Source organism: Bufo gargarizans, chromosome 3 (genome assembly GCF_014858855.1).
Source record: "Bufo gargarizans isolate SCDJY-AF-19 chromosome 3, ASM1485885v1, whole genome shotgun sequence".
Lineage (NCBI taxonomy): Eukaryota > Metazoa > Chordata > Amphibia > Anura > Bufonidae > Bufo > Bufo gargarizans.
This window is the reverse complement of record NC_058082.1, coordinates 58885872-58901822: the sequence shown is the minus strand read 5'-3', so window position 1 is coordinate 58901822 and position 15951 is coordinate 58885872.

Here is a 15951-nt window from a genome sequence, read left to right as displayed (position 1 = left end):
ACCATACTTTGTATACCTTTCAGTTCTAAAAAAAATGAACCATAACCCTTTAGTAGTATGAAAGATATTTATTAGATCACGGCATTTGCCTATTGTCCTAATTTTAGGTGGGGGGGGGGAGGGAATATTACTGCATGAAAACCGTAGATATTAGAGTGTGTACGGTATCATCACGTGGCTATATTGACAAGCATTTACAGTGCCTTGCAAAAGTTTTGTTACATTAGAGCCTTAAAGTATAACTGTCATCTTTTTTTTTTTTTTTTAGTATTGGATTGTGGTGATTAATATCTCCTTGGTGGCCCTATTTCAACTTTTCACTGTGTATTCAATTGCCCCTAAATTCCACAGTTTTGTTCCCTCTACTGCCTATTTTTACCTGTGCTTAAAATCAGGTTGCTAGGCATGATCGTCTATGTGTTGAAGGACGGAGGACGCAGAAGCACGCAGCCTGCAAGGTCACATTACTGACAGCCAGGGACTGTAAGTAAATTATTAAAGCCAGGTCCTCCCCAGCAGCTGATAACAGTGCCTGGGCTGTGTGCACTTCTCCCTGTCCCTGCACTTGGCAGACGCTCCCTCACTCAGCAGACTGGGACAATGCAGAGCTGAAGCAGAGCAGACCAGGGAAGGGAAGGGAGATCTGCCATCTGCTCAGTGTATAAATGAAAGTAACATGTGGTAAGAGCACCCCTTTGTGCTGCAGGAGATGAACCCTTTAGGGGGGAGGGCTCTGGTTACTGACACTTTTGGGGGGCTATGGTTACTGGCTAGTGAAGGCAGGCGGGATTAGCCTCAGGGTGAGGGCAGTGGCGGCCATCTTAACTGAATAGTGAAATTGCAGTTTTATGCAGACTGGTTGCTAAGGGCTGAATCTTATTAAATATGGGGTAAGTTAGTCTAATAGTAACTGATTCTGGAATATCATGGTATTAGTAACTACATATATGAAAATTGAAATTAGGGTCTAAGTGTGACAGTTATCCTTTAAGTTCAATATTTTGTTAATCTGAATTCTATGTGATGGATCAGAACACAATAGTCTAAGTTGGTGAAGTGAAATGAGAAAAATATATAAATGAAACTATTGATTAGAAATAGAAAACAGAAAATTGGCCAGTGTGTATGTATTAACCCCCTTTGTTAGGAAGCCCATAAAAAGCTCTGGTGCAACCAATTACCTTCAGAAGGCACATAATTAGTGTAATGATGTCCACCTGTGTGCAATCTAAATGTCACATGATCTGTCATTACATATACACACCTTTTTTGGAAGGTCCCAGAGGCTGCAACACCTAAGCAAGAGGCATCACTAACCAAAAACTGCCATGAAGACCAAGGAACTCTCTAAACAAGTAAGGGACAATGTTGTTGAGAAGTACAAGTCAGGGTTAGGTTATATAAAATATCCAAATCTTTGATGATCCCCAGGAGCACCATCAAATCTATCATAACCAAATGGAAAGAACATGGCACAACAGCAAACCTGCCAAAAGACAGCTGCCCACCAAAACTCACAGACTGGGCAAGGAGGGCATTAATCAGAGAGGCAGCATAGAGATCTAAGGTGACCCTGGAGGAGCTGCAGAGTTCCATAGCAGAGACTGGAGTATCTGTACATAGGACGACAATAAGCCGTACGCTCCATAGAGTTGGGCTTTATGGCAGAGTGGCCAGAAGAAAGACATTACTTTCAGCAAAAAATGAAAAGGCATGTGGGAGACTCCCAAAATGTATTGAGGAAGGTGTTCTGGTCTGATGAGACTAAAATGTAACTTTTCGGCAATGAAAGAAAACGCTATGTCTGGCGCAAACCCAACACATCACATCACCCAAAGAACACCATCCCCACAGTGAAGCATGGTGGTGGCATCATCATGCTGTGGGGATGTTTTTCAGCAGCCGGGTCTGGGAAACTGGTCAAAATTGAGGGAAAGATGGATGGTGCTAAATACAGGGATATTTTTTAGCAAAACCTGTACCACTCTGTGCATGATGTGAGGCTAGGGCGGAGGTTCACCTTCCAGCAGGACAATGACCCCAAACACACAGCTAAAGCAACTCTTGAGTGGTTTAAGGGGAAACATGTAAATGTGCTGGAATGGCCTAGTTAAAGCCCAGATCTCAATCCAATAGAAAATCTGTGGTCAGACTTAAAGATTGCTGTTCACAAGTGCAAACCATCCAACTTGAAGGAGCTGGAGTAATTTTGCAAGGAGGAATGGGCAAAAATCTCAGTGGTAAGATGTGGCAAGCTCATAGAGACTTATCCAAAGCGACTTGGAGCTGTGATTGCCGCAAAAGGTGGCTCTACAAAGTATTGACTTTGGGGGGGGGGGGGGGGGGTGAATAGTTATGCACATTGACTTTTTCTGTTATTTTGTCCTATTTGTTGTTTGCTTCACAATAAAAAAAAATAATCTTCAAAGTTGTGGGCATGTTCTGTAAATTAAATAATGCAAATCCTCAAACAATCCATGTTAATTCCAGGTTGTAACATACATAGTACATAAGGCCGAAAAAAGACATTTGTCCATCCAGTTCGGCCTGTCATCCTGCAAGTTGATCCAGAGGAAGCAAAAAAAACAACAACCTGTGAGGTCGAAGGCAATTTTCCCCACTTTAGGGGAATCAAAAATTCCTTCCCGACTCCAATCAGGCAATCAGAATAACTCCCTCTCTCTAGTAGCTATAGCCTGTAATATTATTACACTCCAGAAATACATCCAGGCCCCTCTTGAACTCTTTTAGTGAACTCACCATCACTCAGGCAGAGAGTTCCATAGTCTCACTGCTCTTACCGTAAAGAATCCTCTTCTATGTTTGGGTACACCAAAACACGAAAAAAGTCAAAAGGGGGTGGATACTTTTGCAAGGCACTGGTTCCTCTTTCACACACAAGATGTATCCACTTACAGTCATTACAAATGATGAATGGTCTTTACAGAAGGAGCCTTCAAGGATCCTTATTCCCTATTCTAAAAATAACCTTTCAAGATTACAACAATAGTTAGAAAAAAAAAAGTTCTGCGTCTGTCACCAGAAGAGCAATAGCAGACATGGCCCATTTATAAGAGTGCTGTTCTTTCTGAAAAAATAAAGCAGACCCTTAATTTCTAATTATGGAAAATTCTTTTAAGACATATTTCAATGAAAAATATGCACTTCTGTCATTATTAGTTTTCTGTATTAGACAAATGATTGTGTTGATGGGCCTGGGATAAGTGTTATTCCTTATCTCGATTGTCCAGTTGAGCCCTTGCATTACAGTACATAAGTTCAGACTTTTAGATTGAACATGGTATAGTTTAATTTGCCAATTTGTCAATTAAAAAAACATTTTTTAAGAGATCATTTCTGAGCACAAAAAGTATAGATTTTAGTAACAGCACCAAACTCAATAGCAACCTGATACAAGATGCCTTTCTGCCCTCACTGATTCCGTAGCCATCAGTGCAGCAAGTTAATGGTTTGACAACTACTACATTATTTCAGGGAACATAATTTAGTCAAGTGTCTACTAGAACCAAGAATGATTCTAAGTAATGGATGGAATGAAGTTGTAGAGCAAGGGCAAAACAAATTGTTGATTTTATAATGATGTTGTCCTTCCCAGAAATGGGAGTTGGTGCATTCTATAAAGAAGGCTTAGTCAATTTATCGTTATACAATTGTTTTTGAACTATTTGTCCCAACAGGTTTTGCTGGCAGAGCATGTTGGCATATGCAGGTCCACAACAGCTGGATAATGGCAAGTCAGGTACCTAGCAGTGCTAGTTTGTCACAATACTTAGTAGCCCCAATTATATATTGTGTATAACTTATTATGGGCTAGAGTATTTCAGTTAGTCTATTATAGCATGGACCACAAGCAACTCACATATTCTTATATTTAATTAAACTATTCTATTATTATATTATTGTTTCATTTATGTTAGTACTTGTAATGGTAATTATGGTAATGGCTGGGGTAGTAGCATGAAATGAATGGTAATTTTATTAAAGGGACCCTGTCATCAATTTTGACCCTATTATTTAAACATAACTGGTGTATGGTCTTAGTAGCAGCATGATTGAAAAAAGGAAATTTTAATCCAAAATTAGTCACTAGCTCAAGTGCCTTCTGGACATTCTTTAAATGGTTCTCCAGAATTATACAACATGGCCTCCATCAACCGATCCTAGTATGTGAATAGGACAGATTCTGTCCACTTGATGAGCTGCCTGTGCACATAATGGGGCAAAGGGGTGGAATTGTGCTAATCACTGCTCTCCAGCACCAGTACCTGCCTTAATTTTCCACTGCTGAGCTTTCCTGTGAGGCTGCTCAGCCTGATGGCATATTTCAAGCATGATAGCTCCATTACCATCTATTGTAGAGCAGGAACTCTGTGATAAGATAGATGATAATGATACAATCCTTTGCATGATATGTTGTCATGGCTGAGCAGCCTGACAAGAAGGTAGAGCTGGATTTCATGATAGACTGCTCAGCCATGACAGCATATCACACAGGATCGTATCATTTCCATCTATTGACATCTTGAACATCATCACTGTTCTACATGAAATCGCAATTGTGCAAATGTGCTTGCGATATGCCATCAGGATGAATAGCCACACATGAAAGCTAAGTAATGTAAGGTATAGGCAGGTGCCGGAGTGCAATGTGTTACAAGGCTTTTCCCACTCCATCCTCTGAGGCAGATCTGTGAGTAAATACTAAGACAGGTTGATGGAGACTATCATGTACAGTTGTCATACAAACCATTTATGGACTCTCAGGCTGAAGTTGCAGGCTCTCTGCAGTAAGGGCTCCACAGCCCATCCTCTCTTCTCTTGAGTGACTGATATAAGATACACCCAGGAGTCCTCTGTAGCTGTCACTTAAGAGCAGAGGGGAGAGTTGTGGAAAGCTTACTGCACATAGAAAAGTGCACTTTAGTGCTAGGGAAATACTCATGTTCTCTGGATTGAAATGTCACTTTCTCAGCCACGATGCTACTAGAGCAATTTTATACTACTTGGTTGAAAAACCTCTTTCATTGTAGTACTAGTGATAATTGAAATTCTATTGGTAGTAGGAGTTAATAATTGTAATAATATTGGTAGTACTAGTGTTATAATTAGAGTTCTAATGGTGCTAGGGATGGCAGCAGTAATGGTAGTATATAGTAGTAATATTGATTGTGGTAATTGTAGTATCAGTAGTATTAATATTTACATTACTGGTAGCTACCGGTCCTAGGAGTAATAATAATGACTAAAGTAATTCCAGTAGTGATAATTAGTGTTAGCAGTAATGGTAATTTTAGTGATAATACTAATGGTGGCAACAGTGTCTGTATTAATAACAGTTTTTGTGGTAATAGTAGTGGTTTTTGTGGTAACACAATTCACAACAAAAAATGCAACTGTAAAAAATTTGAATATGTTGATTTTTTTTTTTTTTTTTGCGGAAAATTCTGTAACATATAAAGGCACCCTAATAGTGTTCACAGGAATGGTAGGGTAGTTATGTTAGTGGTACTATTTTCTCCCTTGAGAGAAAAAATATTACTGGAATAATCAGAGAACTAATACTGGGTAATGCAAAAAGTAGTTTGGAAAAATATAGAATTCCAATTGTAATTCACCTATTGACCAGTATCTATTATTGGTGCACTTTTAGATTGAATGAAGGGATTAATATACTTGTCTTATACTTGGTGTGTATATTTCAGACAGCTCTGCAGCTTTTACGCCTAAATCATTGTTCAACATCCATCTGTCTAGGGAATCAGTGTTAGGCATCCTTATACCAGAAATCAAACAGATTCATAACTAGGGATAAGCAAATCGACTTCAGATGAAACATCCAAAGTCGATTCTCATTAAACTTTGTTCTAATGCTGTACGGAGCAGGAGCTCCGTACAGTATTAGAATGTATTGGCTCCGATGAGCCAAAGTTATTACCTTGCGAAGTCTCGTGAGATTTCGCGCAATAACTTCATAAATTTATTTGTACAAAAACATTTCCCGAACTTGGGTATGGTTCCAAGTGGCACCATGGAACTGACCCCGAGTTCGGGAAATGTTTTTTTACAGTACAAATGAATTTATCAAGTTATTGCACTCACGAGACTTCTCGAAGCAATAACTTTGGCTCATCGGAGCCAATACATTCTAAGGCTACTTTCACACTGGCGTTTCTGGGTCTGCTTGTAAGATCAGTTTCAGGGCCCTCGTAAGCGGCATTCTGAATGGATAAGGATCTGTTCAGAATGCATCAGTTTGGCTGCGTTTGGTCTCCGTTCCGCTCTTTAGACGGCCACTAAAACGCAGCTTGCCGCGTTTTGGTGACCTTCTGACGATGCAGAGCCAAATGGATCCGTCCTGACCTACAATGTAAGTCAATGGGGATGGGTCTGTTTTTCACTGACACAATATGGTGCAATTGAAAACGGATTCGTCCCCCCATTGACTTTCAATGTAAGTCAAGACGGATTCGTTTTGACTTAGACTTTTTTTATGAATAATGCAAATGGGTCTGATATGAACGGATACAAGCGTTTGCATTATTGGTGCGGATCCGTCTGTGCAGATACAAGACAGATCCGCACCAAACACGAGTGTGAAAGTAGCCTAATACTGTACGGAACTCCTGCTCCGTACAGTATTAGAACAAAGTTTTATGCAAATCGACTTCGGATGTTTCATCCGAAGTCGATTCGCTCATCCCTAATCATAACTGATAAGCCGCACATCTGGAAAACTACTTGACAACCAGAAAATGCATCTATGTATATGGTACATACAGTGGATATAAAAAGTCTACACACCCCTGTTAAAATTTAAGGTTTCTGTGCTGTAAAAAATGAGACAAAGATAAATCATTTCAGAACTTTTTCCACCTTTAATGTGACCTATAAACTGTACAACTCAATTGAAAAAAAAACTGAAATCTTTTAGGTGGAGGGAAGGAAAAAATAACTAAAATAATGTGGTTGCATAAGTGTGCACACCCTCTTATAACTGAGGATGTAGCTGTGTTCAGAATTAAGCAATCACATTAAAAATCCTGTTAAATAGGAGTCAACATACCCCTGCCATCATTTAAAGTGTCTCTGATTAACCCCAAATAAAGTTCAGCTGCTCTAGTTGGTCTTTCCTGAAATTTTTTTAGTCGCATCCCACAGAAAAAGCCATGGTCCACAGAGAGCTTCCAAAGCATCAGAGAGATCTCATTGTTTAAAGGTATCAGTCAGGAGAAGGGTACAAAAGAATTTCCAAGGCATTAGATATCCCATGGAACACAGTGAAGACAGTCATCATCCAGTGGACAAAATATGGCACAACAGTGACATTACCAAGAACTGGACGTCCCTCCAAAATTGATGAAAAGACGAGAAGAAAACTGGTCTGGGAGGCTACCAAGAGGCCTACAGCAACATTAAAGGGAACCTGTCACTGGGATTTTGTGTATAGAGCTGAGGACATGGGCTGCTGGATGGCCACTAGCACATCCGCAATACCCAGTCCCCATAGCTCTGTGTGCTTTTATTGTGCAAAAAAAACTAGTTGATACATATGCAAATTAACCTGAGATGAGTCCTGTACGTGAGATGAGTCAAGGACAGGACTCAACTCAGGTTAATTTGCATATGTATCAAATAGTTTTTTTTGACACAATAAAAGCACACAGAGCTATGGGGACTGGGTATTGTGGATGTGCTAGTGGCCATCTAGCAACCCATGTCCTCAGCTCTATACACAAAATCCAGGTGACAGGTTCCCTTTAAAGGAGCTGCAGGAATTTCTGGCAAGTACTGGCTGCATCATGCTTTGGGGCTGTTTTTCTTCAGCTGGAACTGGGGCCTTAGTTAAGCTAGAGGGGATTATGAACAGTTCCAAATGCCAGTCAATATTGACACAAAACCTGCAGGCTTCTGCTAGAAAGCTGAACATGAAGAGGAACTTCATCTTTCAGAAGAGTGGGCAAATCTTGCCAAGTCAAAATGTGCCATGCTGATAGACTCATACCCAAAAAGACTGAGTGCTGTAATAAAATCAAAAGGTGCTTCAACAAAGTATTAGTTTAAGGGTGTGCACACTTATGCAACCATATTATTTTAATATCTTTTTCTTCCCTCTACCTAAAAGATTTCAGTTTGATTTTCAATTGCGTTTTACAGTTTATAGGTCACATTAAAGGTGGAAAAAGTTCTGTAATGATGTATCTTTGTCTCATTTTTTTTACATCACAGAAACCTGACATTTTAACAGGGGTGTGTAGACTTTATATATCCTCTGTATGTCCACTTGCTTCACCCTCACTTACATCTTCTGCAGGCTGTACATGCTTCTATACAAAATAATTATTGATAATAAATTTTATGAATATTTTTCACATGATTTTCTGGGCTGATGGAAAATATGACAATTACTAAATAAAAAATATACAAATTTAAAGGCTTAAACTACTGCGTGTGACTTTATATTTTGAGTATAAATAACTAAACTTTCACAATATAACTAGAGATGAGCGAATTTTCTGAAAACATTTGGTTCGATCCAAATTTATTTGCGGCGAATCACATAAAAAAACGGTTGCAGAGAGTCTTTATAGTGGTGTAGAACACTCTGCCTTGCAGTAACACGCATAGGGAGTCTGCTGTGGTAGTAAAATAATACAGTAAGTCATTAGAGATTTCGCGAACAAAAAATTTTCCGTTCGCAAATTTCTCCAAATGTTCGCGAACGGGCGAACCGGGCGAACCGCCATTGACTTCTATAGGCAGGCGAATTTTAAAACCCACAGGGACTCTTTCTGGCCACAATAGTGATGGAAAAGTTGTTTCAAGGGGACTAACACCTGGACTGTGGCATGCCGGAGGGGGATCCATGGCAAAACTCCCATGAAAAATTACATAGTTGACGCAGAGTTGGATCTTAATTCATAAAGGGCATAAATCACCTAACAATCCAATTCAACGTGGTTTAAAACATCCAGTGTGTGTATACGATCAGGTATGATGTTGTATCGATCAGGTAGTGTAAGGGTTACGCCCGCTTCACAGACATTGACAGACCAAACTCCCCTTTTAATGCACCGCAAACAACCGCAAACAGTCCATTTGCCCAACCGCAAACTTCCCATTTGCACAAGGTTGGATACCAAGCTAGCCATGTCCCGTTGATGTCATTGAAGGTTTCTTCCTCCACCCAGCCATGTACAACACCAAGGGTCCCCGAAAGGTGAATTGAATCGATTTTTCGAATGGGGAGATGGTTAAAAAAACGCTGGCTCCCTCCCCTTTGTTTGAATCCACGGTCACTGCGTCTGTGCCGTGCAATTTACTGTCCCACCCGATATGAGTGCTATTTTCTATAGTTCTCTCTTCTCATCAGTTTAATCCCTGTTACGTCCCCAATCTGGGGTCCATTTATTAAATGGATTTTTCGAACGGGGAGATGGTTAAAAAAACGCTGGCTCCCTCCCCTTTGTTTGAACCCACGCCGCGGTCACTGCGTCTGCGCCGTGCAATTTACTGTCCCACCCGATATGAGTGTTATTTCCTGTAGTTCTCTCTTCTCATCAGTATAATCCCTGTTACGTCCCCAATCTGAGGTCCATTTATTAAATAGATTTTTCGAACGGGGAGATGGTTAAAAAAATGCTGGCTCCCTCCCCTTTGTTTGAATCCATGCCACGGTCACTGCGTCTGCGCCGTGCAGTTTACTGTCACACCCGATATGAGTGCTATTTTCTGTAGTAGTACTATTCTCATCAGTTTAATCCCTGTTACGTGACATCCCCAATCTGGGGTCCATTTATTAAATTGATTTTTCGAACGGGGAGATGGTTAAAAAAACGCTGGCTCCCTCCCCTTTGTTTGAATCCACGCCACGGTCACACCCGATATGAGTGCTCACTGGCATGTTGTTTCGGCGCTGAATGTCTGAAAAATGTGTCATGGCCGTGTAGGAACGCCTGAAATGGCCACACACCTTCCTGGCCTGCTTGAGGACGTCCTGTAAGCCTGGGTACTTAGACACAAAGCGTTGTACAATGAGATTCAACACATGTGCCATGCACGGCACATGTGACATCTTGCCCAAATTCAATGCCGCCAACAAATTGCTTCCATTGTCACACACCAGTTTGCCGATCTCCAGTTGGTGCGGGGTCAGCCACTGATCCACCTGTGCGTTCAGGGCGGACAGGAGTGCTGGTCCGGTGTGGCTCTCTGCTTTCAGGCAAGTCAACCAAGACAGCGTGATACTGTTGTATCCGGGATGTGGAATAGCCCCTGGGGAGCTGGGGGGATTTAGTTGATGTGCAGCCAGACGCCGCAGCAGAAGAGGACTCAGACGAGGAGGTTATGGAAGAGGATGGAGTAGGAGGAGTAGAGGAGATGGCAGTAGGCCTGCCTGCAAGTCGTGGCGGTGTCACCAACTCCGCTGCAGAGCCACGCATTCCATGCTTGGCAGCCATCAGCAGGATGACCCAATGCGCAGTGTAGGTGATATACCTGCCCTGACCATGCTTTACAGACCAGGTATCAGTGGTCAGATGGACCCTTGCCCCAACACTGTATGCCAGAGATGCCATGACTTCCTTTTCAATCAATGAGTAGAGGTTTTGGATTGCCTTATTAGAAAAAAAAATTGTCCGGGTACCTTCCACTGTGGTGTGCCAATAGCGAATTTTTTTTCTGAAGGCCTCAGACTCCACCAGCTGGTATGGTAAAAGCTGGCGGGCTAAGAGTTCCGTCAAGCCAGCTGTCAGACGCCGGGCAAGGGGGTGACTCTGTGACATTGGCTTCTTACCCTCAAACATTTCCTTTACAGACACCTGACTGTGGGCAGATGAGATGGAACTGCTCAAGGTGAGAGGCGGAGTGGCGGGTGGTTGAGAGGGGGCAAGGAGGACAGCAGTGGTTGACGTGGCTGAAGATGCTGGACCAGGAGGAGGATAGTGGCTTTGAGCTTGTGTGCTGCTTCTACTCATCATCATGTGTTGATCCCATAGGCGTTTGTGATGTGCGATCATGTGCCTTTGCAAAGCAGTTGTACCTAGGTGGTTGTTGGATTTCCCACGACTCGGCAGACACACAAAAAAAATGCCACACTGCTGAGCTTTGCAATGATGGCATTCTGGTGGTGGCAACAGCATGCGTTGATTGGCATGCTGTCTGGCTGACCCCGGGTGCCGATACATGCTGTCTGACTGTGCCACTAGCTCCTTGCGACGACCTCCCCCTGCTTCCAACTTGTCTCCTCCTTCTCTCTGTCTCCCCTTCTGAACTTTCCCCCTCTTCTTCTTCTCTTCGAGCAGTCACCCACGTGGCATCCATGGACACATCGTCATCATCAACCACTTCACTTGTATCTAACACCTCAGCAAAGGAAGCAGCAGCGGGTACAACATCATCATCATCACACTGTACGTCCATGTGTGTAATGCTCCCTGTTATCTACATCCCCTGGCAATAATGGTTGTGCATCACTAATTTCATCCAACTGATGTGTAAATAACTCCTCTGAGGGATAAAGTCAAGCGGCTGTGGTGGCTGTGGTGGTAGTGGTGGTGGTGGTGGTGGCAAGGGCGGGAGAGTGGTAACTTGAGAGCAGGTGACCAAAGCTGAGCTGGAGGAGGATGGTGCGTCAAGGTTCTTAGCGGAAGCTGTTGAAGATTGGGTGTCCTGTGTAAGCCAGTCAACTATTTTCTCCGATTTTTTTGGGTTCAGGGTACGCGGCAAATGTGATTATATCACATAAAAATTTTCAATAGAATTTTTTTTATCTGCAAGGTATTTGAGTAAATGACACCCTGTAACGGTATGAGTGCAGGCCTAGCCACTAGCCAGTGGGCACAATACAGAATGTGTGGGCCTGATGCACACGGGCTTGCAAATGTGATTAGATCACAGAAAAATTTTAAACATAATTTTTTTATCTGCAAGGTATTTGAGTGAATGACACCCTGTAACGGTATGAGTGCAGGCCTAGCCACTAGCCAGTGGGCACAATACAGTATGTGTGGGCCTGACACACACGGGCTTGCAAATGTGATTAGATCACAGAAAAATGTTAAATAGATTTTTTCTTTTCTGCAAGGTATTTGATTGAATGACACCCTGTAACGGTATGAGTGCAGGCCTAGACACTAGCAGTATACAGTATGTGTGGGCCTGACACACGCTGGCTTGCAAATGTGATTATATCACAGAAAAATATTCAATTGAATTTTTTTTTATCTGCAAGGTATTTTCTGTCACACCCTGTATGAATGGTGTGCTCTGTGCACACAGTGCTGTCTATGACTGAGCCTGCAGCCTCTCACACACAGGCAGCCAGGCAACTTCAATATATATATATATATATATATATATAAAAAAAGCACACTGATGTACCAGCCCTGAAAAGGGCTTTTTGGGGTGCTGTCAGGACGCTGTCCTTACAGCAGATGAGTCTGTGGACACAGAACAATGCCCTAGCTAACGCTTTCCCTATTGAATCAGCAGCAGCAGTACTCTCCCGCCTCTCACTGTGAATGCAGTTTCCAAATGAATCTAAAATGGATGCTGTCCAGGAGGTGGGAGGGTCTGGGAGGGAGGGTCTGCTGCTGATTGGCTGGAATGTGTCTGCTGACTGTGAGGTACAGGGTCAAAGTTTACTCAATGATGATGTATAGGGGGTGGACCGAACATCGCATATGTTCGCCCGCAGCGGCGAACGCGAACAAGCTATGTTCGCCGGGAACTATTCGCCGGCGAATAGTTCGGGACATCACTATAAGTCATTAAGACATGCAGATGACAGGCGGTCACTGGTCCAAAACTAACCAAATAAATAATTAAACAGATCAGTAGTAGGGTCAAATAAATAATCATGTCAGCCAGGCCGAAATGCAAAATAATGGTCCAGTCATGAAGTGGGGAGGGTGGGAACAGCATGAGAAGTCCACAGAGTAGCCCTTTGACAGTGGAGGTGGTAGCAGCATCAGTAGGCCACAGATTGGCACAATGACAGAGTGTGAAGGTGGTGGCATCAGCATCAGGAGGAGGCCACAGAGTGGTACAATGACAGTGTGCAGGTGATGGCAGCATCAGGAGGCCACAGAGTGGCAAGGTGACATAGTGTAGAGGTGGCAGCAGCATGAGGATACCACAGAGTGGCAAAGTGAGATAGTGTGGAGGTGGAAGCAGCATGAGGAGACCACAGAGTGACCCAGTGACAGAGTGTGGAGGTGGCAGCAGCATCAGGAGGCAACACAGTGGCAAGGTGACATAGTGTGGAGGTGGCAGCAGCATGAGGAGGCAACAGAGTGACCCAGGGACAGAGTGTGGAGGTGGCAGCAGCATTAGGAGGCCACAGAGTGGCAAGGTGAAAAGGTGTGGAGGTGGCGGCAGCATCAGGAGGCCACAGAGTGGCAAGGTTTCATAGTGTGGAGGTGGCAGCAGCATCAGTAGACCACAGAGTGACCCGGTGACAGAGTGGGGAGGTGGGTGGCAATAACAGTACCCACTGACGATGGTGAGTGTAAGAAGGAGCACTTGGCATCAGATGTGTGGCATCAGGTGGCTGGGATCATCAGAATAGTAGCTGAGGCAGTTAGCCAGAAGAAACCGATCTCTTTTGTCAAAGTGTTGGTGTGGCACCATGGATGATCTAGTCTGATGCATCAGGTATTGGTGGGAGGAAATCCTGGCTGATTCACGCCTGATTCATATTGACAAAGGTCAGTCTCTCCACATTTTGGGTGGACAGGCGAGTTCTTCTTGGGGTAACTATAGCCCCCGCCGCACTAAACACCCGCTCTGATGCCACACTACTGGCCGGGCAAGACAGCCTTTCCAGAGCAAACTCTACTAGTTGTGGCCAAAAATCCAGTTTGGCTGCCCAGTAGTACAGCGGATCTGCAATGTGGGGTGGCAGGGAACTGTCCAAGTACAGTATGCCACCACCTACTGGTTCAGGTCCTGCTCCAGGTCTAGCTTCTGCTGCTGGTGAGTAGCTTCTTTACTAGGTGGGTAAGGAAAGCTGCTCATTAGCGACTCTAGACTCAGGCTGCTGCTGATGGAGCTGGTACTGCCACCCCACCCCTTCCCAGCAGCCATTGCAGTGGAACGTGAGTGCAGAGGGCCCCCCGGTCAGACCTGCGAGAGGAGGGACGATGGCGCAGATAGGCAGCAGCCAAATTACAACATATGATGTTTCTATAGTAATTCCATTTTTCCTCCCTCTCAGCGGTTGTAAAAAAGGCCCCCATTTTGGACCCGTAGTGAGGGTCCAACAAGGTGGAGAGTCAGAAGTCATTCCTCTGCCGAATGGTGACAATTCGGCTGTCACTATGCAAGCAAGTGAGCATGCATCGGGCCATTTGTGCCAGTGACTCGAAGGGACTTCCTGCCTCCATCTGCACTGCATACTGCCACGGTGTGTCTGGGTCCTCTGCCTCCTCTTCCTCATCACCCTGTAGCTCCTCTGGCTGCTCCTGCTCCTCCTCTCCTGTCACCTGTGTATAAAAACCACCCATTTCACTACACATTGCTTTTGCTCCAATGTCCTCCTCCTCCTTTAGTTCAGTACCCACAGGGCTCATGTGGCCATGAGATTTAGGCAAAAAAAAGGGGGTAAGTTAGCACCTCCCAGTGCGCAGGTGCACGCTGCCATTGCAAAGACCTAGAGGAAAAAAAGACAATGCAGCAGCACCCTGCAAATCAGATAAAGTACAATAATGCCATAGTCACAAAAATTATAGTGCTAATGCTACCCTTATTTATAAAGTGAGATGATTGGTCAATGCATTTTGTACAAAACCATCTGAGCCCGTCTGCCGTACATCGTTAGAGATAACACTAAAAAATACCTGTTATGCGCCATGGAAGCTGTCTAGCACAAGGAAAAGTATAGAGTGGGCTCGTCATGCATGTTGGTACCTGCATCCCTTGTAATGGAGGCAATTATGGCACCAAAAATGGTAAAAGGCAGAGTGGATCCAGCATGCATGTGGATCCAACACTCCCTGAACTTTATGGCGGCCATTATGGTGCATAACAGGTAGTATTTAGTGTTAGGATCCGTCTAATAGAGTTCGCCTTGTACTACAGCAGACGGACTCAGATGGTTTTGTACAAAATGCATTTGCCAAACATCTCACTTTATAAATAAGCATAGTATCAGCACTATAATTTTTGTGTGACTATGGCATTTTCGTAAAAGTCCGGGTTCGGTGTTCGTCACTTTCTTGGCGCTTTTTGAAAGGCTGCAAAGCAGCCAATCAACAAGCGTCATACTACTTGCCCCAAGAGGCCGTCACAGCCATGCCTACTATTGGCATGGCTATGATTGGCCAGTGCAGCATGTGACCCAGCCTCTATTTAAGCTGGAGTCACATAGCGCCGCCCGTCACTCTGCTCTGATCAGCATAGGGAGAGGTTGCAGCTGCGACGTTAGGGCGAGATTAGGCAGTGATTAACTCCTCTAAAAGACTTCATTCAGAGATCGATCTGCAGCTGTGGATGATTGAACTGCTGCTATTGAATTGCTCACTGTTTTTAGGCTGCCCAGAGCGTTTTTCAGTCACTTTTTTCTAGGGTGATCGGCGGCCATTTTGTGTCTTGTGGTGCGCCAGCACAAGCTGCCACCAAGTGCCAATTTAACCCTCAATAGTGTGGTTGTTTTTTGGCTAAATCCTACATCAGGGTCAAGCTGTCACACCAAGTGCATTTAACCATCAATAGTCTGGTTATTTTTTGGCCATATACTACATCAGGGGTAAGCTGTCACCAAGTGCATTTAACCCTCAATGGTGTGGTTGTTTTTTGGCTAAATCCTACATCAGGGTCAAGCTGTCACACCAAGTGCATTTAACCAGCAATAGTGTGGTTATTTTTTGGCCATAGTAAACAATTTTGGAATAATGGTCACCTTTAATAATTAACTTTTAATAATATTTATAA